At 37.6% G+C, this 24,645-nt stretch overlaps 1 long non-coding RNA gene across 1 annotated transcript in view; it reads right to left on the bottom strand.

Moving 5' to 3' along the window:
* Nucleotides 1-24,645, bottom strand: part of LOC112446989 (uncharacterized) — an 88,151-nt gene that overhangs the window by 42,412 nt on the left and 21,094 nt on the right. Inside the window, exon 2 of the long non-coding RNA XR_009494908.1 lies at nt 24,180-24,276. This is a non-coding gene — a long non-coding RNA (uncharacterized lncRNA). The remainder of the gene's footprint in view (nt 1-24,179; nt 24,277-24,645) is intronic.

The raw sequence follows: 24,645 nt of genomic DNA, 5'->3' as shown, positions 1-24,645 counted from the left end.
TAATGAGGCAGGAAGAGGTAGAAGAATCCAGGACTTGAAGCAAATGATTCATCAACATAAGTGGATACACAACCCCTTGTTAAATTTTCTCATGATTTATCCCATACAGAGTTATGAGAAACCAGTGAAAACACTTTTGGCAAAGCCTGAAAAATTAAGTTATTGAGAAGGTCGCTTGATCTTATGGCTGGATTATGAAAAGAATGAAATGGGAGTTTGAAGTCACATAAAGGTTAGCTGACCTGAGTTCACTGGAAAAATCAATTAACCCTGCACTGACTCATATTGGGCCATCCAGAATTAACAAAATGTCAGAGAGTCAAGAGTGCCTAAAAAGGCAGTTAACTGATTTAAAACACTGAGTTGACTAAGATCTTATCCTTGATCACATGGAGCCCTTCTGCCCTCTTAATATCACATTTTTCAGATGGCTGCTCTGATTACCCCAGATAAAACTGATTAATCCCTCACTAATCAGAAGTCATAACACTTTCTTAGAAACACTAATGTTACCATTCTCTTCCTCTATTTTATAGTTTTTTGTTTGTTTTTGTTTTTTTCCTGAGGGCAGGAATCATGTCTTATTTTTTTAATTTTTCAAAATGCCTTTTGTATAGTGGGCACCTGAAACTGAAGCAATGGCTTCAATTTTCTGGTCATGTGCCATTATGTGGAAAGATCTTTAAGCATCTTAATGCAGAGAAAGAATTGGCAAGAATCCAGACTTCTGTTAAATTTTATTTTTAATGGACTCACCTTCTGATTTATATTGTACTATGCCAGTTATGAAAATGCTTGATTTCCCAGGATACACAATTGTTAGAAGAAGGAAGATACACCAGAAGAATATTGAATTACTAACAAGAAGAAATCATTTTGGAATTGAAACTCTTCCCTACCTATTTTAGGTCATGTTCCCTAGGAAAAAGACTGTGGTGGAGACTGCAGTGGTGGAGACTGCATCAAGATTTCATTCATCTCAGGTACATATGTAATGGGGAGAGGAATGAAGGATTAGTTAAAGGAGAGATTGAACTCTGATACAGAAAGGTCAGACTTTCTGGTTCAAGATGGCAGAATAGAAGGATGTGTATTCATCTCCTCTTGTGAGAGCACCAAAATTGCAACTAGCTACCGAATAATTGTCGATAGGAGGCACTGAAGTGAACTGAAGTCACTCAGTCGATTCCAATTCTTTGCAATCCCGTGGATGGTAGCCTACCAGGCTCCTCCCTCCATGGGATTTTCCAGGCAAGAATACTGGAGTGGGTTGCCATTTCCTTCTCCAGGGGGTCTTCCCGACCCAGGGTTTGAACCGGCGTCTCCCGCATTGCAGGCAGATGCTTTAACCTCTGAGCCACCAGAGAAGCCCCAGGAGGACACTAGAACCCACCAAAAAAAGATACCCCACATCCAAAAACAAAGAAGAAGCCAGAGTGAGATGGTAGGAGGGGCACAATCACACACAAAAAAATCAAATCCCATACCGTCTCGGTGGGTGACCCACAGACTGGAGAACAATAGTACCAGAAGTTCTCAGACTATTGTAAAGGTTCTGAACACCATATTAGGCTCCCCAGCCTGGGGATTCAACAAGGGGACTGGGAATCCCCAGGGAATCTGATTATAGGCCTTCCAGAGGACTGAGGGAAACAGAGATTCCAGTCTTGGAGGGCACAAACAACATGTCGTGCACTCTAAGACCCAGAAGAGAGAAGCAGTGACCCCACAGGTGGCTGAACCAAAACTACCTGCTAGTGTTGGAGGGCCTCCTGTGGAGGCGTGGGTCGGCAGGGGCTCACCCCAGGGACAGGGCACCAGAAGGTTCCCCTTAGTGTAACTGTCTTGGAGTTCACCATTCAGTTCAGTTCAGTTCAGTCACTCCACCGTGTCTGACTCTTTGCAACCCCATGAACCACAGCACGCCAGGTCTCCCTGTCCATCACCAACTCCCAGAGTCCACCCAAACTCATGTCCATTGAGTCGGTGATGCCATCCAACCATCTCATCCTCTGTCGTCCCCTTCTTCTCTTGCCCTCAATCTTTCCCAGTATCAGGGTCTTTTCAAATGAGTCAGCTCTTCACATCAGGTGGCCAAAGTATTGGAGTTTCAGCTTCAACATCGATCCTTCCACTGAACATCCAGGACTGATCTCCCTTAGGATGGACTGGTTGGATCTCCTTGCAATCCAAGGGACTCTCGAGAGTCTTCTACAACACCACAGTTCAAAAGCATCAGTTCTTCAGCACGCAGCTTTCTTTATAGTCCAACTCATACATCCATCCATGCCTACTGGAAAAACCATAGCTTTGACTAGACGGACATTTGTTGGCAAAGTAATGTCTCTGCTTTTAAATATGCTGTCTAGGTTGGTCATAACTTTCCTTCCGAGGAGTAAGCATCTTTTAATTTCATGGCTGCAATCACCATTTGCAATGATTTTGGAGCCCAAAAAAATAAAGTCAGCCACTATTTCCACTGTTTCCGCATCTATTTGCCATGAAGTGATGGGACCAGACACCATGATCTTAGTTTTCTGAATGTTGAGCTTTAAGCCAACTTTTTCACTCTCCTCTTTCACTTTCATCAAGAGGCTCTTTAGTTCTTCTTCACTTTCTGCCATAAGGCTGGTGTCATCTGCATATCTTAGGTTATTGATATTTCTCCTGGCAATCTTGATTCTAGCTTGTGTTTCATCCAGCCCAGCATTTCTTATGATGTACTCTACATAGAAGTTAAATAAGCAGGGTGACAATATACAGCCTTGACGTACTCCATTTACTATTTGGAACCAGTCTGTTGTTCCATGTCCAGTTCTAACTGTTGCTTCCTGACCTGCATATAGGTTTCTCAAGAGTCATGTCAGGTGGTCTGGTATTCCCATCTCTTTCAGAATTTTCCACAGTTTATTGTGATCCACACAGTCAAAGGCTTTGGCATAGTCAATAAAGCAGAAATAGATGTTTTTCTGGAACTCTCTTGCTTTTTCAATGATCCATCAGATGTTGGCAATTTGATCTCTGATTCTTCTGCCTTTTCTAAAACCAGCTTGAACACCTGGAAGTTCACCATTAACGCTACTATAGCGCCCACAGACCCCAGGGCTGGATGGCCTCAGGCCAAGCAACTTGCAGGGAGGGAGTGCAACCCCACCCATCAACAGATAATTGGATTTAAACTTTACTGAGCAAGGCCCTGCCCACCAGAGCAATACAGAGTTTTTCCCATCACCAGTCCCTCACATCAAGAAGCTTGGACAGTAAAGAATCTGCCTGAAACGCAAGAGACCCAGGTTTGATCCCTAAGTTGGAAAGATCCTCTGGAGAAGGGAATGGCAATCCACTCTAATATTCTTGCCTGGACAATCCCAAGGACAGAGGAGCCTGGTGAGCTATGATCCATGGGATCCCAAAGAGTTGGGACATGACTGAGCAACTAACAGTACACTACAGTCAGTCAGTCAGTTCAGTCGCTCAGTCGTGTTCAGCTCTTTGCGACCCCATGAATCACAGCATGCCACACCTCCCTATCCATCACCAACTCCTAGAGTTCACTCAAACTCACATTCATCGAGTCAGTGATGCCTTCCAGCCATCTCATCCTGTGTCGTCCCCTTTTCCTCCTGACCCCAATCCCTCCCAGCATCAGAGTCTTTTCCAGTGAGTCAACTCTTCGCATGAGGTGGCCAAAAGTACTGGAGTATCAGCTTCAGCATCATTCCCTCCAAAGAAATCCCAGGGCTGATCTCCTTCAGAATGGACTGGTTGGATCTCCTTGCAGTCCAAGGGACTCTCAAGAGTCTTCTCCAACACCACAGTTCAAAAGCATCAATTCTTCGGTGCTCAGCTTTCTTCACAGTCCAACTCTCACATCCATACGTGACCCCTGGAAAAACCATAGCCTTGACTAGACGGACCTTTGTTGGCAAAGTAATGTCTCTGCTTTTGAATATGCTCTCTAGGTTGGTCATAACTTTCCTTCCAGGGAGTAAGCGTCTTTTAACTTTATGGCTTCAATCACCATTTGTAGTGATTTTGGAGCCCAAAAAAATACAGTCCCTCCCATTAAGAAGCTTACACAAGCACCTTAGCTTTATCCATCAGAGGGCAGACAGAAGAAGCAAAAAGAAGCACAGTCTCACACTGGCCAAAACAAAAACCATATTATAGAAAGTTAATCATGATGAAAAAGCAGAAAGTTATGTCCCAGATCAAGGGACAAGATAAAATCCCAGAAAAACACTAAATGAAGTGAAGATAGGCAAACTTCCAGAAAAAGAATTCAAAATAATGATTGTGAAGATGATCCAAGATCTCAGGAAAAGAATGGAGGCAAAGATCGAACAGATGCAAGAAATGTTTACCAAAGAACTAAAGAACAAACAGATGAACAATATACTATAAGGAATCCGTAGCAGAATAACTGAGGCAGAAGAACAGATAAATGACCTGGAGGACAGAGTGGTATAAATCACTGCCGCAGAACAGAATATAGAATGGAAAGAAATGAAGACAGCCTAAGAGACCTCTGGGGCAACATTAAATGCACCAACATTTGTATTATAGGGGTCCCAGAAGGAGAGGAGACAGAGAAAGGACCTGAGAAAATATTTGAAAAGATAATAGCTGAAAACTTCCCAAACATGGGAAAGGAAATAGTCAACCAAGTCCAGGAAGTACAGAGAGTCCCAGGAAGAATGAACCCAAAGAGAAACACATCAAGACACATAGTAATCAAACTGACAAAAATTAAGGACAAAGATAAAATATTAAAAGCAACAAGGGAAAAACAATAAATAACATACAAAGGAACGTCCATCAGGCTATCAGCTGATTTCTCAACAGAAACTCTACAAGTCAGAACGGAATGGCATGGTATATTTAAAGCAATGTAAGAGAAGAACCTACAACCAAGAATACTCTACCCATCAAGACTCTCTTTCAGATTTAATGGAGAAATTAAAAGCTTTCTAGACAAGCAAAAGTTAAAAGAACTCAGCACCACCAAACCAGCTTTACAATAAATGCCAAAGGAACTTTTCCAGGCAGGAAACACAAGAGAAGGAAAAGACCTAAAGAAAATAAACTCAATAAAGACAATTCAGAAAACATTAATAGGATTATACATGTTGATAATTACCTTAAATATAAATGGATTAAATGCACCAATCAAAAGATATAGACTGATGAAAACATGTGCATGTATACTCTTCCACTTACCACATTACTCTGCTTCAGTTCAGTTCAGTTCAGTCACTCAGTTGTGTCTGACTCTTTGTGACCCCAAGGACTGCAGCACACCAGGCTTCCCTGTCCATCACCAACTCCTGGAGTTTACCCAAACTCATGTCCAATAAGTCGGTGATGCCATCCAACCATTTCATCCTCTGTCATCCCCTTCTCCTCCCACCTTCAATCTTGCCCAGCATCAGGGTCTTCTCCAATCAGTCAGTTCTTCGCATCCGGTGGCCAAAGTATTGGAGTTTCAGCTTCAACATCAGTCCTTCCAATGAATATTCAGGACTGATCTCCTTGAGGATGGACTGGTTGGATCTCCTTGCAGTCCAAGGGACTCTCAAGAGTCTTCTCCAACACCACAGTTCAAAAGCATCAGTTCTTCGGCACTCAGCTTTCTTTATAGTCCAACTCTGACATCCATACATGACTACTGGAAAAACCATAGCCTTGACTAGACAGACTTTTGTTGGCAAAGTAATGTCTCTGATTTTTAATATGCTGTCTAGGTTGGTCATAACTTTCCTTCCAAGGAGTAAGCATCTTTTAATTTTATGGCTGCAGTCACCATCTGCAGTGATTTTGGAGCTTGATCCCCCCAAATTGTATGTAATTATTTTATATTGCTAAGTTAATCATGCTCCCATTAAGGGTTGCAATTGTAATTATCTTTTATTTTTTGTCTGGCTATGGATTATGAAGGGCTTCCCTGGTGGCTCAGACGGTAAAGCGTCTGCCTGCAATGTGGGAGACCCGGGTTCGATTCCTGGGTCAGGAAGATCCCCTGGAGAAGGAAATGGCAATCCACTCCAGCACTCTTGCCTGGAAAATCCCATGAATGGAGGAACCTGGTAGGCTACAGTCCATGGGGCAGCAAAGAGTCGGACACGACTGAGCGACTTCACTTCACTAATGGATTCTTAAAACTGATAAAGATCTTTTACTGTTGTGATTATGTAACTATTATTCACTTAATACCATTGTATCATGATTGGTCAACAGAAAAAATAATAGAACTATATATTACCAAACTAGGATCAAATAGAAAAACCTGTAATCACTTTTTAAAATCCAGATGCATATCAGAATTATCTTGAAATTTTTTGAAAAATACAAATGCTCAGGTATTGCTTTTTTCTCTAGAGCTCCAGATATGTTTCTAATGAGAAGTCATGTTTAAAAACAACTGAACTATATGATGATCTTTTACTTTTATCTAGTTTTTTTCACTTTTTCTGTTTCATATTCAGTGCTCCCATTTCATTTAGTTTATGTTCTCCAATTTCTCCATCTCTTTTTTTTTATATTCTTTCTCCAGTCTTTATCCAATGTAGTAGAAAAGCTTTTGTATACACCTGTATAATATTTATTTTAGAAAACATGAATTTCTGTCTAAAAAAATTATGACTTTTTGATTCCATTTGTTTGACTTAGTATGAACAGAATGCTAGCTTTCTAATTTAAATGTAGATATGCAACAAACAACAAAGGTTTACTGCATAGCATAGAGAACTGTAGTCACTATCTTGTAATAACCGATGATGGAAAATAATTTGAAAATATATATATGTATTTGTATAACTGAATCACCTTGCTGTGCACCTGAAACATTGTAAGTCAACTATACTTCAATTATATATATATGGACTTCCCTGGTGGCTCAGACGGTAAAGCATCTGTCTACAATGTGGGAGACCTGGGTTCGATCCCTGGGTTGGGAAGATCCCTTGGAGAAGGAAATGCCAATCCACTCCAGTACTATTGCCTGGAAAATCCCATGGACAGAGGAGCCTGGTAGGCTACAGTCCATGGGGTTGCAAAGAGTCGGGCACGACTGAGCAACTTCACATTCATTCATTAATTCATATATATATATATATATATATATATTTTTTTTTTTTTTTAAAGGAAGAAACATCAGAGTTCTTGCCAAATACCATGGGGACCTAAGGTGCAATAATAAACCATCAGAGTTGTTACAAATGAAAGCAAGGGCACCTAGAACATTTTGCATACCACTTGGTCATTGGATGCAGGCTGCTTCCAAACAGTAAGTATAGACTTGGGCAAAGAAGCTCCCTTAGACTGAAAGCAATCCCCAATAAGGACTTGTGTGAAAGCTGTCTGCAGCCAATACTCAGGGAAATGAGAAAAGGAGTGCCTCAGTCTTGAAGTGGGAAATCTAGATGTTGCACCACAGTATCCCCCCTACACAAGCTAATCTACAAAGCAATCCACATAGATGGGCAATGAAGTGAATGTATATATAAATAAATCAACACTACTATTTAACCAAGAAAGTCACAAAATCATGGACATTTTAAAATATTATTTTGGAAGATTTTTGAGAAAATGTGGCATCAAAAATAAATTTCTATCATTTCTTCTCCCAAAATCTAGTTATAAGGGAAATATCAACCTCTCATGGTGATTTAGTTTAATGAAATTAAGGGGGAAAATGCTTGGATCCATTGTTTTCCCAAAGAGATTGATAAAAACAGCTATACTCTTTATTCAGATTTATGACATATTGCTAACACAGCAGCTGCTGCTGCTGCTAAGTCGCTTCAGTTGTGTCCAACTTTGTGCGACCCATAGACAGCAGCCCACCAGGCTCCCCTGTCCCTGGGATTCTCAAGCTAAGAACACTGGAATGAGTTGCCATTTCCTTCTCCAATGCAAGAAAGTGAAGAGTGAAAGTGAAGTTGCTCGGTTGTGTCTGACTCAGCGACCCCATGGACTGCAGCCTACCAGGCTCCTGCATCCATGGGATTTTCCAGGCAAGAGTACTGGAGTGGGGTGCAATACTAGAATGAGGTAAAACAGGGCTTTAGTTAGGAATATAGGTCCTAGCCAACCTAGAAGTAATGGACAAATTCTTATAAAGGTATAATCTCCCAGGATTGAACTAGGAAGAAATAGAAAATATGAACAGATCAATTACCAGTAATGAAATTGAATCTGTAATTTTAAAACATCCAACAAACAGAAATCCAGGACCAGATGTCTTCACAAGTGAATTTTACCAAACACCTACTCTTCTCAAACTATCCCAAAAAAACCTTATAAGAAGGAACACTTTCAAACTCATTCTGAGGCCAGCATCACTGTGATACCAAAACTAAACAAAGATCTCACACAAAAAAAGAAAATTACAGGCCAATATCACTGATGAACATAGAGGCAAAAACTCTCAATAAAATACTAGCAAATCGAACCAAATAATACATTAAAAGAATCATACACCATGAGCAAGTGAGATTTATTCCAGAGAGGCAAGGATTTTTCAATATCCACAAATCTGATCAATGTGATACATTACATTAAAAAATTGATGAATAAAAAGCATATGATTACCTCAATAGATTTGGGAAAGGTTTTTACAAAATTCAACATCCATTTATGACCAAAAAAAAAAAAAACAACTCTTCAGAAAGCAGGCAGACAGGGAACATATCTCAACATAATAAAGGCCATTAGCACAGCTAACATCATATTTAATGGCAAAAAGCTGAAAGCATTTCCTCTAAGATCAGAAACAAGAGAAAGATGCTACTCTCACCACTTTTATTCAACACACTTTTGGACATCCTAGCCTTAGCAATCAGAAGAAATAAAAGGAAGCCAAATTGAAAAGGAAGAACTAAATCTGTCACTGTTTATGACATGATACTGTACACAGAAAATCCTAAAGTTGCCACCAGAAAACTACTAGCACCCATCAATGAATTTGGTAAAATTGCAGGATACAAAAATAATATACAGAAATCTGTTGCATTTTTGTAAACTATGAACTATCAGAAAGATAAATTAAGGAAATAATACCATTTATCATTGCATGAAAAAGAATAAAATTACCTAGGAATAAATCTACCTAAGGAGTCAAAAGGCCTATATTCCAAAAACGATAAGACACTGATTCAAGCAATCGAAGATGACACAAAACAGACGAGAAGATGTACTATGTTCTTGGATTGGAAGACTCAATATTGTGAAAATGACTATATTACCCAAGGCAATCTATGGATTCAGTGCAGTTCCTATCAAAATATCAATGGTATTTTTCACTGAAACAGAACAAATAATTTTAAAATCTGTATGGAAAAACACAAAAGACCCTGCATAGCCAAAACAATCTTGAAAAAGAAGAATAGAGCTGAAGGAACCACGCTTCCTGACTTCAAGCTATACTACAGAACTAAGGTAATCAGTATGGGACGGGCATAAAACAGACACATGGAGCAATGGAATGGAATAGAGAGCCCAGAAATAAATCCATGCATTTATGACCAATTAATCTATGACAAAGGAGGCAAGAATATTCCACTGAGAAAAGACAGTCTCTTTAATAAGTGATTCTGGGAAAACTGGACAGCTGTAAAAGAATGAAATTAAAACATTCTCTGACACCATATACAAAAATAATGAAAATGGATTAAAGACCTAAATGTATGACCTGAAACCATAAAACTCCCAGAGGAAAGCATAGACAGGACATTCTTTGATAAAAATCATGGTAATATTTTTGGATCTGTCTTCTAAAGTGAAGGAAAGAATAGCAAAAATAAACAAATGAGACCTAATTAAACTTAAAAGCTTTGGCACAGCAAAGAAAACCATTGACAAAATGAAAAGATAACCTACTGAATGATAGAAAATATTTACAAATGATACCGACAAAGGATTAACATACAAAATATATAAACAGCTCATACAACTTAACATCAAAAAACAAACAACCAGATTAGAAATAGGCAGATTTTTTAATTGAATAGACATTTTTCCAGAGATGAAATGCAGAGGCCAACAGGCACATGAAAAAATTCTCAATATTGCTAATAATCAGGGAAATGCAAATTAAAACCACAATGAGATATCACCACACACCTCTCAGAATAGCTATCATCAAAAATTCTACAAATTACAAATGTTGGTGAAGATGTGAGAAAAGGGAACCTTAAAATACTGTTAGTGGGAGTGTAAATTAGTGGGAGTGTAAGCTGCTGTGGAAAAGTATGGAGGCTTTTTTTTTTAGTTTATTTATTTTAATTGGAGGCTAATTACTTTACAATATTGTAGTAGCTTTCACCATACATCGACACGAATCAGCCATGGGTGTGCACGTGTCCCCCATCCTGAACCCCACTCCCACTTCCCTCCCACCCCATCCCTCAGGGTCATCCCAGTGCACCAGCCCTGAGTGCCCTGTGTCATGCATCATACCTGGACTGGCGATCTATTTCATTTATAGTAATATCCAAGTTTCAATGCTATTCTTTCAAATCATCCCACCCTCATCTTCTCCCAGAGTCCAAAAGTCTGTTCTTTATCTTTGTCTCTTTTGCTTTCTCATATATAGGGTCATCATTACCATCTTTCTAAATTCCATATATATGTGTTAATATACTGTATTGGTGTTTTTCTTTCTGACTTACTTCACTCTGTATAATAGGCTCCAGTTTCATCCACCTCATTAGAACTGATTCAAATGCATTCTTTTTAATGGCTGAGTAATACTCCATTGTGTATATGTACCACATCTTTCTTATCCATTCATCTGCTGAGGGACATCTAGGTTGCTTCCATGTCCTGGCTATTATAAACAGTGCTGCAATGAACATTCGGGTACACGTGTCTCTCAGTTCTGGTTTCCTTGGTGTGTATGCCCAGCAGTGGGATTGCTGGGTCGTATGGCAGGTCTATTTCCAGTTTTTTAAGGAATCTCCACACTGTTCTCCATAATGGTTGTACTAGTTTGCATTCCCACTAACAGTGTAAGAGGGTCCCTTTTTCTCCACACCCTCAGCATGGAGGCTTTTTTAAAAAAACTAAAAATAAAACTACCATATGACTCAGTAGTTCCATTTCTGGGTAAAAAAAAAAAAGACTAATTTGAAAAGATACATGCAGCCCAATGTTCGTAGTAGCATTGTTTACAAGTTCACAACTTTTAAAGTTATACTTCATTTATAGTTATTATAAATACTGCTATATTCCCCATATTGTACAATATATATTTGTAGCTTATTTTATACATAATAACTGGTACCCCTTATTCCCTACCCTTGTATTGCCCCTCCCCACTTCTCTCTCCCTACTGGTGATCACTAGTTTGTCCTCTATATCTGTGAGTCTGCTTCTTTTCTGTCATATTCACTATTTTGAAAATAACTATGAGTTCGTTGTATTTTTAGGTTCAACATATGAGTGACTTTGAACAGTTTTTGTCTCTTTGTCTGACTTATTTCACTTAGCTTCCCCCACCAAATTAACCCATATAGTCTATAATAGACTATAGACATCAACATAAGTGATCACTAATTAGGAGAGACAAATCATTCCACAGCGTACACATATATCAAACCATGATGTACACTTTAAGTGTCTTACAATTTTATTTGTTAATTATATCTCAGTAAAGCTGAAAAATTGAAGGGGATATAAAGTCTTTCTCAGACAAACAAAAATTGAGAGTGTTCATGACCACCCAGCCTCTCTTATTACAGAAGAAATATTTGCGTTCTTCAAATTGAAACACACCAAACAGCAACACGAAAACATAAATCTCACTGACAAAAGTAAAGATACGACAAATACAGAATAATTTGACATTGTAATATTAGTTGTAATTATGGTGCCTAAAATAGTTTCTACCATAATAGTAAAAAGATAAAATTTATTAATGGACTATTTAGTCAGTAAGTTGTATCTGACTCTTCTGTGATCCCATGAACTGTAGCCAGCCAGTCTCCTCTGCCCATGGGATTTCCCAGGAAGGGATACTGGAATGGATTGCCATTTCACAGAATAATTTAACATTGTAATGCTAACTGTAATGGTGGTGTCTAAATTAATTTTAACCCTAATATAACAGTAAAAGATAAAATTTGTTAATGGATACACAATACAAAAAGAAGCAAACTCTGACTATAAGAACACAAAATGTGTGGGAGAAGAGAGTGAAAATACAGTTTTTATTTGTGATTAAGCTATCAACATGTAAGAGATGCTTATAATTGCAATAAATTTATGTTAGCCTCAAGGTAACCATAAAGAAAAAACCCTATAATAGATAAAGAAAAGAGAAAAGAGTCAAAAGAATCACTACAAAAATCATCAAATAACAAAAGAAGACAACAAGTGGAAAAGAAAAAGCAAAAACAACTGCAAAACTGACATAACAATTAATAAAATGGAAATAATAAGTCTTTACCCATCAATAATTACTTTAAATGTAAATGGATGTAGTTCCCCAATCAAAAGGCATAAAGTGCCTGAATGGATTAAAAACAAAGTCTAGTGACATACTGTCTATAAGAGATTCACTTGAGGCTTAATACTGTCTATTTCAGACACATATCTTAAAGTGAGGGGATGAAGAAAGATATTTATGCAAATAGTAATAAAAAGAAAGCAGAAGTGGCTATTATATCAGAGAAAATAAAATTCAAAAACTGTCTCTAGAGACAAAGGTCATTATATAATGATAACGTCTCAATTCAATAGGAAGATATAGCTATTATAAATACGTAAGCATGCAACTTTGGAGCAGTTAAATACATAAAGCAAATACTGAAAAATCTAAAAGGATAAATTAACAGCAATACAGAAATAGTATAGGATTTAAACAACTCACTTAAAATAATGGATAAAACACAGAGACAGAAGATCAATAAAGAAATAACTAACTTGAACAACATTGTAGACCAAATGAACTTGACAGACATATAAGGAGCTTTCCAACACAACAGAAGACTACATATTCTTCTCAAACAAACACAGAACATTAGTCAGAATAAATAACATTAGATCAAAAGGCAAGTTTTAACAAATTTAAGATCAAAATCATTTCAAGTACCTTTACTGACCATAAGAGGATGAAATTATAAATCAATAGCATCTAGACAAAAAAAATTTTACAAATGTGTGAAAACTAAACAACACACTATAGAACTACAAGTGGGTCAAAGAATAAAGCAAAAGAGAATTTTAGAAGTATCTTGAGACAATGAAAATGAAAACATATCAAAGCTTTTGTGATATTGCAACAGCAATAATAAAAGGGAAGAAACTGGTAAAGATTATAGCAGAATTAAACCAGATAAATAATAGAAAACCAACAGAAACAAATCAACAAAACTGAAAGCTGACATTTTGAAAAGATACACAAATCAGCAAACCCTTAGTTATACTAAGAAAAAAGAGAAAAGACTCAACTAAATAAAATCAGAAATGAAAGAGGAGGCATTACAATAGATGCCTTAGAAATGAAAAGGATAATAAGGAACTAATATGAACAATTATACACTAATAAAGAGGATAACCTAAAAGAAATGGACAAGTTCCTAGAAATACACAACCTACCAAAACTGAATCAAGAAGAAATAGAAAGCTTGAACAGACCAATAGCAAATAAGGAGGCTGAATCAGTAATCAAAAATCTTCCAACAAAGAAAAGCCCAGGACCTGATGGTTTTATAGGTGAGTCCTACCAAGCATTCAAAGAATTAATACTGAATGTTTTAAAACTCTTCCAAAAAATACAAAAAAATTGCCAAGCTCATTTTACGAGGCCAGCATCACTCTGATTCCAAAACCAAAGATACCATAAGAAAATTATGAGGCAATACCCCTGACAAACATATAAGCAAAAAACCCTCATAAAATACTAGCAAACTGAATTAAACAGCACATTAAAAGTATCATAAACTATGATTAACTGGGACATAAAACTAGGAAGCAAGGATGGTTTGACATTTGCAAATCAATTGTCCATTGATGGATGAATAATACCACATTAACAAAGTGAAAGAAAAAAAGCACATGATCATTTCTCAGAAAAAGCATTTAACTATAAACTAAACACACTTTCATGATTAAAACTCTCAGCAAAATAGTTATAAAAGGAATTTGCTGTGCTGTACTTAATTGCTCAGTCATGTCCGACTTTTTGTGAACCCATGGACTGTAGCCCACCAGGCTCCTCTGTCCCTGGGGACTTTCCAGGCAAGAATACTGGAGTGGGTTGCCATGCCCACCTCCTGGGGCTCTTCCCAACCCAGGGATCAAACCCAGGTTTCCTGCAGTGTAGGCGAATTCTTTACCATCTGAGTCAGCAGGGAAGCCCAAGAACACTGGATTGCCTATCCCTTATCCAAGGGAACTTCCCAACCCAGGAATTGCAGGCAGATTCTTTACCAGCTGAGCCATCAGGGAAGCCCATAAAAGGAACTTACCTCAGCATAATAGAGGCCACACATGAAAACCCACACTAACACCATAATCGATATGAAGGTCTAGTTAGGCAAGGATGCCCATTCTCACCGCTTCTCAACGTATTAACTGGAAGTCCTGGCCAGAGCAATTAAATAAGAAAAAGAAGGCATCAAAATCAGAAAGGAAGAAGTAAAAATATCTGTACTTACAGATGACATAATCACATGTAGAAAACTAAAATTTCAGTATAAAAAGGATAGTTGTGGTTGTTTAGTCACTAAGTCGTGTCTGACTCTTCGAGACTCCATGGACTATAGCCTGCCAGGCTCCTCTGTCCATGGGATTCTCTAGGCAAGAATACTGGAGTGGGTTGCCATTTCCTTCTCCAGGGGATCTTCCCAACCCAGAAATCAAACCCAAGTCTCCTGCATTGGAGGCAGATTCTTTACCAACTGAGCTGAGGGAAGCCCAGTAAAGAGGATAGAACTAATAAACTGAGTAAAACTGTGGGATATAAGATCAACATACAAAAACCAGTCACATTTCCATACACAAACAATGAACAATCCAAAAAGAAAATTGATAGAAGAATCCCATTAATAACAGGAATAAAAATAACAAAATACTTGGGATTAGACTTAATTGAAGAAGTGAAAGATTTGTACACTCAAAATCATAAGATATTGATGAAGGAAATTTTAAAAGACATATATAAATGAAGACATTGCATGCACACAAATTTGAATAGTTAACATTGTTAAAATATTCATACTAACCACTACAGATTTAATGCCATCCCTATCAAAATATCAACATCATTCTTTACAGAAATATAAAAATAATTATAAAATTCATATGGAACCACAAAGGACTTCAAGCAGCCAAAGCCAACTTGAGCAAGAAGAACAAAGCTGTAGATATACACTTTCTGATTTCCAAATATACTACAAAGCTACAGTAATCAAAACAGTATGGTATGGTCATAAAAACAGATATATAGACCAACAGAGCAGAATAGAGAGCTGGAAATAAAGCCACTTTTGTAGAGTCAATAAATCTTCAACAAGGGTGTCAAGAATATACAATGGGGAAATGTTAGTCATTTCAAAAATGGTGCTGGGAAAACTGAATATCCACCTGTAGAACAATGAAACTGGACCCCTATTTCACTCCAAACTTAAAATGGGTCAAAAACTTAAGCATAACACCTGAAACCATAAAACTGTTAGAAGAAGAAAAGCTTCTTGACATTGTACCTGGGCAATGATATTTAGGATATGACACAAAAATTACAGGTAACAAAACCAAAAAAGACATGCATCAAAACTGAAAGGCTTCTAAACACCAGAGGAAACCATCAACAAAATGAAAACACAACTTATTTGATGGGAGAAAATATTTACAATAAGGGGTTAATATCCAAACATAGGAGGAATTCATACAACTCAATAGCAAAAAAAAAAAAAAATTAATGGGTAAAGAACCTGAAAAGACATTTCCCAAAAGAAGACATACCAATGGCCAAGAGGTACATGAAAAAGTGCTCTGTATCTCTAATCATCAGAGAAATACAAATCAAAACCACAACATTTTTATTTATTTACAATGAAAACAAGTGAGAGTTTTCACACTTGTTAGAATGGTTATTAATCAAGAGATAAGAGATAACAAATGTTGGCAAGAATATACAGAAAGGAGACTACACCTTGTACACTACTGAGGAGAATGTAAATTGGTATAGCCATTTTGGAAAATAGTACGGATATTTCCCCAAAAATTAAAAATAGAACTACCCTATGATCTAGCAATCCTACTTTTGTGTATATAAACAAAGGAAATGAAATCAGTATCTCAAATTAATATACGTTCTCCCATGTTCATTGTAGCATTATTCACAATAGCCAAGATATGGAAAGAACGTAAATGTCCATTTGTGAGTGAATGAATAAAGCAAGTGGAAAAGAAAAGTGGCGTTTCAGCCTTAAAGGGGAAGGAAATCCTGACATTTAAACAAGATGCATGAACCTGGAGAACATTATGCCAGGTGATGTAAACCGGACAAAGAAAGATAAATATTGCATTACCTCATATGTGTGTGAAATCTAAAACTGTCACATTCATAGATGAAGAGAGTAGAATGATGGTTGTCAGGGCTCAGGAGAGGGGGAAAAGAGGAGATGCTGGTTAAAGGGTACAAGGTTTCAGTTATGCAAGATGAAGTTCTAAAAGCCTAATGTATAGCAAGGTGAACATGGTTACCGGTACCACACTGTATACTTGAAGTTTGCTAAGAAGGGTAGATCTTAAGTATTCCCTCCATAAAAAGGAAGGGAAGGATGGAGATAGGAAGATAGGGAGGGAGGAAGCAGGGAAGAAAGGAAAGGAATGGTAACTAAAAGAAGTGATGAATTTACTTGATTGCAGCAGTTATTTAAAAATGTATACCTATATCAAAACATTAAGTCATATACCTTAAATATACACAATTTTTGTCAATTATGCCTCAATAAAGATGAAGGTGAAAAGATCATGGTGCTATTACATTGAATTACATGTAGAATATAGTTTAGCAAAATGCATCCTATATTCATATATTTAAGGAATCAGTAAATGCCAAATAGTATATTTGAAGATACTATAAACTTGAAGAACTATGTTCAATCTTCAGTGAAATATGTTCTATGGAAAAGATCCAGGAAAACCACCTTTCGAAAGGTTATAAAATATCCCAAAGCCTCCTGATACAGTTAAACTTTGGTCTGCCTCGACTGTCCTAGTGCAACACATTCTTGCATTACAGCTACGTACCTTTTAGCTCACAGTTCATCTAAAACAGCTTCTAAAACTATTCACCTTATCACATATTTTACTTTTAATTATAGGTTTTAAAATTGTATTTCTAATCATGAGAAAAAAGAAATGGATATATTTCATGAAATACAATAAATGAGGTCTGACTAATTAGAATAAATATTTCATAATGTGATTAGGTTTTAACTCATTAAATGAAGTACAACTGGTTTGTAAACACATCTCTAAACAGCCATTTCTTTTTTTTTTTTTCTAATTTTATTTTATTTTTAAACTTTACATAATTGTATTAGTTTTGCCAACAGCCATTTCTTATGCAATAATTAAAGTTAATTTTTGGCTCTATAAGACTGAGTAGGAAATTTAGTATAACACATTTAATAGTTTATTATACTTTTCAAATAAATTTCTCTGTACTCATATACCTCCTGGTGGGCTTTATCTTCGAACTATTGTTTGGTGGGAGAAACTATTCTGGAATCTTGGTGGCCTTTATAAAAATATCAAAAGGAACATGACTGAAATTAAGCTGTCCTGAAACTGACTCTCCCATTTCTCAAGATTTTCCCATACATCTTGATTTTCTGTGTTTAACTCAGCCTATCACTGAGAGTCTTCCTCTTTCAGTGAACTTCTTTCAATTTGGGGGAAATGAAAAGATGATAATTTCCCATATGGTCAATGACCAGAAAGCACTATCTGTGTGTTTAAAGCCTATTTGAACAGGACAAAAAGAAAAATAATTTTTAAAAAACGGAGGGGATGGAGACTTTTTTTAAAGTGCTATAGCTGCTCCTTAAGATCACTAATTTCTTCGGTTGTAGAGGAAATTTTGAGAGACTACGAAACTTAATTGATTGTTATCAAAAGATTATACAGATAACTTTGAAACTGTTAGGTAACATTCACACCCACCAATTCTCCTAAACCAATATCCTGGAAAGAGCTGAAATTTACCTTTAAGTTATGAAGTAAAGGTCACAGAATTCTTGAGAAGCATTCTGAAAACAATTAATTCACTATTTTATTTTCAGGTGCCAAGAAAATGTGAAACTATGAGAAGCATTTTTAACATGTCTTTTAAATACATTATCAATGCATTATTACAAAGAAATGAAAACAAATGATATATAGTACAGCAAGTAAATAGGAAATAAAAGAATTTCTTCTGATGCACTCTTCCTGCTGAGGTAAATATTAAGGGTATTTTTTTCCACAGCCAGGTTGCAAAGTGCTGGTATAGCAGAAACTGTTCTGCTTAAAAAAAAAAAAGCTCAACACAGTATTTACCATAAAAGGTTAACTGTGATGTGTTGGAATCTTTTTGTCCAATTAGATGAAATTATTAAAATACTATGGACTTTATGAGTAATTTAATTGTTTAGAGCTTAACATTACTAATGGAGGGACATTCTAAATGATAGAATCATAAAGTAGTAGGCTTCAAAAGGACCTTTGATATCATGTAATATGAGCCTTCAATTGACATGTCACAACGCTTAGAATAAGAAAAGTTAAACAATTTGTCCAAGCTGAGTGGCAATGCTTGAAATACAACTTATGATCATTCTGAGTGTCATTTTTTTTCAACCTTAAATAAATATAATTCATTTATATGTTACATGGCCTATTTAGGTCACTGGTTGGTTGTAAAGTTTAAAGTGAAGTAATATAGGGAATTCCTTGGTAGTCCAGTGGTTAGGACTCTGCACTTTCACTGCTGAGATTCCAGGTTTGATCCCTAGTCCAGGACCCAGGACCCCACAAGCTGTGCAGTACAGCCAAGAAAAAAATGAAGTAATATAGACGAATGCACTGTTTTAAAGTTATCTAAACACTGCAATGAAATGTAAGGCAGTATTATTGGAGAAGTAGCATGGTATCCTATAAGAACAACCTGAAGTCAAGACCCAGTTTAACCATTTATGGGCTTCCTAGGTGGCGCTAGTGGTTAAAAAAAAAAAAAAACAAACTTCCCCGCCAAAGCAGGAGATGGAGAAATGTAGGTTAGATCCCTGGGTCTAATCCCCAGGACAATCCCCTGGAAGAGAGCATGGCAACCCACTCCAGTATTCTTGCCTGGAGAATCCCATGGACAGAGGAGCCTGGTGGGTACAGTCCACGGGGTCGCAAAGAGTTGGACACGACTGAAGTGACTGAGTACATATGCCATTTACAGGATCCACTTCATCTCTGAGCCTGAACTTCTTTATCTTCAAAAAGGAGGAAATAATGATCTATTCTGCCAACCTTATATAGTTGCAAGGATTAAATGAGGTCAATAACATATGGTAAACATCACACTAAACTATAAAATGCTGTAACAGCAAAACCCAAATATAGCTAATATAGTTCAGTGTGGCCCAGTAGTATGTAGAATATTATGAAGACACAGCAGTCCAGCAAAAAGTACACACGTGCATGTTCACACACACACACATACACGTGCACATACACTTGTCATTGCCTGGTTGTTTTTTATTCTAATTTAGCCATCTTATTGGATAATAAGTGGTGTCTCATTGTGGTTTTGATTTTCATTTCCCTAACCACCTCATGCAAAGAGTTGACTCATTGGAAAAGACTCTGATGCTGGGAGGGATTGGGGGCAGGAGGACAAGGGGATGACAGAGGATGAGATGGCTGGATGGCATCACCAACTCGATGGACGTGAGTCTGAGTGAACTCCAGGAGTTGGTGATGGACAGGGAGGCCTGGCGTGCTGCAATTCATGGGGTCGCAAAGAGTCAGACATGACTGAGCGACTGAACTGAACTGAACTGAATGACTAATGATGTTGAGCATCTTTTCATGTGCTTATTGACCATTTATATGTCGTTTGGTGAAATGTTTATCCAATTCCTTTTCCCATTTATAAGTGGATAATTTGTCTTTTTGTTAGAAGTAACTCTAACTTTATATACTCTTCAGTAACTCTTTATATACTGAACACAAATTCTTTAGGAGAGAAATGATTTGCTATGTTAACCATCCTAGATCTTGGCTGTACATAAGAAACAGATCAGAACTGTGAACTATGCAAACTCATTGATGTCTATGCTCTCCCACCATCTCACCCTTCCACTCCCATCCTACTCCACCTTTAGTTTTTGCCAAAGTTCCTGTTGGAAGAGTCCAACATTATCACAGGTGAACCAAAAGGAAAAAGGCTACAACTCTGCCAAGATACGCTGGGAAACCAGTATGTTCCCAATGATCAGATGTATTTGTGGTACATCTTCAACTAAAAAGTTCAGAAGGGCCAGTATAGAAAATATGGACCCAGAAGGGGCAGAATTGGGTAACAGCATAACTATTTTTCTCTTCTTCTATAGGCAACAAAACTGCAAAAATAAATGACAACTAAAAGCCTTAGAGAAGAATCAGAAAAGCATAAAAAGTAAATATAAGAACTCAAAAATACATAGTGGTCTCTGCTCATTTTTCAAAGGAGCCAGTCGTTCTGAGTAACTCAGGATATCACTGGGTGCTACCAGCCACTACCTCTTTTCCAAAGTCGCTGCAGGTTAGCACTGCATCTACCTAAAGAGAGATTGGAGTCATCTTAGAATTCTGACCACAAGAAAATGGAATTAAACTGGAAAGTTTTCGTCCCAACTCCCTTATTGTAGAAAAGAGTCTTTGATTGGTCCAGGCTAGTCAAGTTACCACCTCTGCTCCAATCAACAAGTATGGCTCCTCCAGTAAGGAAAGCTGAAAACATGTCTTAGATGAGATCACGCTTATGGCAGTTTCACTACCTAATGAGAAGAACAGTGGTAGTGTATCAGGTTACATAATCTCTCGGCAAGTCCAGTCTTTACAGTTCATATATTTTTTAATGCATTTGTCCTGTTTAGAGTCGGTGGGGCTTTTCTAACTTCTGCATACACACACTTACACACACACTTCCCAGACCAGTTAAATTACCACTACAATTATGACATTTAAATACCTTTTTATAAATATATATCCATGTTTATGTCTTTTTCCAAACAGTGAATTCTCCCATAACACAAAATAACCCCAAATTCTGAGGGGGGTTTTTTGTGTTGTAAAGTTATACTTAACTTTTTCAACTGAATAGTTTCAAATTGCATTTTCAACTGGGAGCATGGATCAGCGGTTAAAAACAGGAAGTTTGATGAGCAAATTTGAAACCAGTGAAAATTCAAAAGATAATGAGGGAAATTCAGAGAAACCTGAAATTGTCCACAGATGTGAAGTGACAGTTATGGAGCCAATCCTAAGATTTCCCACATGAACCTGGTGGTGAAAGCATGATTGCAATATCCTGTCAAACGAGTAGTAAATCAGCAGAAAGCAATCACAGGCTGTTTTCACATGTGAATTTAAAGGGTCTTCCTTAGTATTTTGGAAATTTAATGAAGTTTTGCTTATCTTTATTCAAGAAATCCTGGAATAATCACTGCCTGAGACCATCATGTTAGCAGAATTCTTTAAGAACCAATCTTGCAAATTTTAAGGACAAGCACCAGAATTCAATGAAAAAAGTACAATCAAAAAGGCTAACTTGAAGTTTCCCTCAAAGGCAGTTTTAGAACATCCTGAGAAAGGGAAGCCTTCATACTAGTAGAAACTGGAGAGGAAGAGAGGAAGGCAAGTGAAAAATCATCATGTCAAGTAACTCATTTCTATGGAGAAGGAAATGGAAATCCACTCCAGTGTTCTTGCCTGGAGAATCCCAGGGACGGGGGAGCCTGGTGGGCTGCCGTCTATGGGGTCGCACAGAGTCAGATACGACTGAAGCGACTTAGCAGCAGCATGGCTCAAAAAGCATAAATGACTGTTTTGGGAAACTGAAGTCAATCTTTTTTTTTAACCTTGCATTAGAATTAAAAACCCCAATATTAATAATATGGTCCTTTCCTTCATCTTTGCTTGCTATATTTATAATGGTGTATTTGATGGTAAAATGATGAATAAATAAATTTTCACTAAGTTACTGGCATATCTAAGACTGGCGAATCTAAGACCCGCAAATGAAGGGATGACGATCATGGCCTGAGACTCGCAAACTCTGAATGCTCAAGCAAGCTCTGCTGCAAAATTCACCAAAAACACACTTCCTCAGAGACTTGTGCTGATTTTCCAAATGTATCCAAGGGGATAATTAACATTCTAAATTAGGCTTAAAAATAGGTTTTAAATATTCTTTGTATTTGAAAAATTCACGATGAAATGGAAGTTTATCAACCACACAGACATAAACTCTCTTAGCTAGAAGAAATGCCTCGCCGGGGAAAAACTAATTCTCATCTTAACTTTTAAAATCGTCCTAAATTTGGCTCCCCAAAGACCTTCTTGAAATTCATCAAGTTCTCACCTATGATTTAAGCTTGTAAAACAAGAGAACATATGGCTTTTATCATATCTTAGCCAAGACAATCCTACTTGTCCTGATGTTACTGACTGATGTGGCAAACCCCAACATTTTCTGAGCTGCTTACCCTACTCTGGGCTTCCCTGGTGGCTCAGAGGTTAAAGCATCTGCCTGGAATTCGGGAGACTCAGGTTCGATCCTGGGTCGGGAAGATCCCCTGGAGAAGGCAATGGCAACCCACTCCAGTACTCTTGCCTGGAGAATCCCATGGAGGGAGGAGCCTGGTAGGCTACAGTCCATGGGGTCACAAAGAGTTGGACACGACTGAGAGACTTCACTCACTCACTTTACCTTATTCTTGGATCAGATCCCAGAGTTCTGTCACCCTAAGATGACTGAGAAGTTCTGTCACAAACTGTGGTACATCAATTAACAGGCTTTTATTGAGTATCATTTGTATACTCAGCCCCAAAATCTTATATACTGTATACTTACAGTCCCAAAATTTTAGGCCACCTCCGTGTACCTAGGTTGCTTTATCTCTGGTTATGTCAAAGCGACTGCCTTTTACACAGTGACAAGAGGGACGCTAGGATCCCCTCAGGCTACTCAACAAATGCCGAGATTTGGGGTGCTCCTGCGATGACTAAGAGCTAGACTTTTTATGATGTTGTCATTTCCTCTTTTTACCACATCTCATTCTTTCCAGGGCATTTCCTTTATTTTCAGATACAGGGCAATTTGCCAGCCTATCTTCTGTCAGGGATGTTAATCATTATACTATGCCAAGAATTAGAATGGGATTAGAATGAAGACTGCTTGCAAAACTCCCTCGCTCTGTCAGCATAATCCTAGTTTTGTGACTTTTGAGGGGACTTATATTTCTTTACATTTCATACTTTTCTGACCCAATCAGAAAATGACAGCTTTGTTCCCCCCAAATGAACTGCCTTTCCTTTTCCTTCCTCTCTTTCTTATTATTATCCCTTTTCTCTATTTCTCTTTCTCCTCTCATAAACAGTGGTTCTGTTGTCTAAAAGACTTTCACAAGTGGGTCTGTATAGCAAAGGTTTATTATTCTCATTAAGCCAAAACATACTGAGAGTCCACTAGACCGGCTACTTCAAAACATAGATACAGTAACTGGCTACAGTCTTAGAGTTACGCTCTCAGGGAGGGAGAAGTTGGAAAGTGTAAATGAATAAATAACCACTAAAATGGGAATAAGTTGAGGATGAGAAGTGCAAAGTCTTTGTGGAGTCAAAGGAGAGAGAACTTCCAAGTGTTTGGGTGATGAGGGAAAGTGTTTGCGTGATCATAATAGAAGCACGTGTGGTAGACAGGGTCTGGTTTGATGTCATTCCAGACCTAGGAGGAAAGGCAACCGAAGAGAAAAGTAAGGACAGGTTAGAGGCATGCAGACCATGTATAAAAAAACTGTGACATATAGGTCTGTGAAAATAACTTGGACCTTATGTTTTCCTATCTCATTTTCTGGAAAATAATGAAGCAGCAAAGGTTTCTGAGCAGGAGGGTGGCCTCATCTGAGGAAGCCCAAGGAAGGTCAACCTACCAGCAGTGGTGTGGGAGGAGCGTGAGTCCCGATGTCCAGCAGGAGCCAGGGTCATGGAGGAGCCCCATCAATTGTTCAGACGAGTAACAATGTAGGTCTGAATGGAGGAAATACAACAGAAGGAAGGAAAGGGAAAAAAACAACACGTGATAAACACCTACTTGTCAGGAACCTCTTGAAGTACTTCTACAAGTGTCATTGCATTTAATGGAAATGAAAAGCAGGTATAAGAGAGCCAGACCCAGGGAAAAGAATTAAATTACTATGTATTAAGAAGTAGAAAATGTGCAGCTCTTTTCAAATGCTCTCAACTGGCCATGGAGGCGATGTTATTTTCCCCATTTTATAAATAAGGATACCAAGATTCTAAGAGCTCAAGTAATTTGCTCAAGGCCAAAAAGGGATTAAGTAGTAAAACCATGACATGAACCCAGACTTATGTAATTCCAAAATAGATGCTCTCCCT

This window comes from Bos taurus, chromosome 1, assembly GCF_002263795.3.
Source record: "Bos taurus isolate L1 Dominette 01449 registration number 42190680 breed Hereford chromosome 1, ARS-UCD2.0, whole genome shotgun sequence".
Classification (NCBI taxonomy): Eukaryota; Metazoa; Chordata; class Mammalia; order Artiodactyla; family Bovidae; genus Bos; species Bos taurus.
Note: the sequence above shows the minus strand (reverse complement) of the source record. Positions and strands in the feature narration are given on the sequence as shown.